Source organism: Alligator sinensis, unplaced genomic scaffold (genome assembly GCF_000455745.1).
Source record: "Alligator sinensis unplaced genomic scaffold, ASM45574v1 scaffold907_1, whole genome shotgun sequence".
Classification (NCBI taxonomy): Eukaryota; Metazoa; Chordata; order Crocodylia; family Alligatoridae; genus Alligator; species Alligator sinensis.
Window position 1 is genome coordinate 638,400 of NW_005841925.1, and position 1,196 is coordinate 639,595.

Here is a 1,196-nt window from a genome sequence, read left to right on the forward strand (position 1 = left end):
CCTCATTCTGCTTGGCCACTGATCCCTATGAGCATTTATAGACGTGCTCTGGGAGGGGTGCGGGGGTGCTTTAATTAGTGCAGCTCCAAGAGCTGCACTGTTTAAACGTGCCCAGAACGTCACATGTATCAGCATCCCTACACTGAAAAATGGTAGCAGGGCACTTTGAACTAAAGCTTGATGAACAAGCTTTAGTGCAAAGCAACTGGCCACCATTTTTCGGTGCAGAGATGCTGATACACGTGACGCTCGAGTCTGCTGAAGTGCGGTAATTACCATGCTCCTGCACACTCTGTTAATTCTACTCTAATGTGCTGGAATTACAGCATGTTGGAGGAGCCTTCCTGCACATGTACAGGAACCCCATGTCCCATGAGCAAAACCATTCACAACCTACCTGTTGTGCCCATAGGGTGTCTTTTATCAGGGCAGACCCATAGGCTGGCAGACTGCATCTGCTGTCTTCAGTAACAGTCAACACTAGGTGGCTTCTCTAGAAAGAGTTGAGTGCCCTTGGCAAGGGGCAAACTCCTTTAAATATGTCACTCCTTTGACCCACCCCCCCACCACGTCCCTATTCACTTACCCCCACCCCCAGCCATCAGATTCAAGGGCAAAGTTCTCATTGACTTCAGCAGGGCAAAATCAAGCCCTTGATGCTAAAGAGATTTCAAGCGCTTACCCTTCATGGTGGTCCAGCTGCCATTACCCTCTCTACTCAGTGTGACTCTTGGAGGTGTGCACACAGGCACTCAGCCCTGCAAATTTCATGCCACCCAGAGCTTACACCATCTGTAGAGTGCCACACAGTTTCTATGGGACTACAGTAGTGTGCATGGAGAGCATCACATTGTGCCCACAGCTGCTGAGATCGTGTGACTGCTGTGAGGACAGACCCTTAGTTGTGACAATCAAAAATGTTCTCAGTTGTGTTTCTCCAGCACAGTCATCAAAGTTGCTATCAAAGAGCCATGTTTATTGCTCTGGGCAGTAGCATAGGGATGGGTGAATAGGGCAGATCTGGGGGTGGGAGTTAAAATGGTTGCCTCAAATGAGTCCGCACACAAAATACGCCCTCCCCCTTTGCTCTTCTCAAGGCACCAGAATAGTTAGTTAGACCACTGGCTCTGGGCTTTATTATTTCCCTCCTCCTAAGGAGAAAATGAATCCAGCTGAGGAGTAAAGCAAGGGAAAGA

At 48.9% G+C, this 1,196-nt stretch overlaps 1 protein-coding gene across 1 annotated transcript in view; it reads left to right on the forward strand.

Annotated features, from left to right (window-relative positions):
* The window catches only part of LOC102385337 (ras-related and estrogen-regulated growth inhibitor-like), a 30,219-nt gene that overhangs the window by 27,192 nt on the left and 1,831 nt on the right, over positions 1 to 1,196 (forward strand). The gene's annotated exons all lie outside the window — the stretch shown is intronic.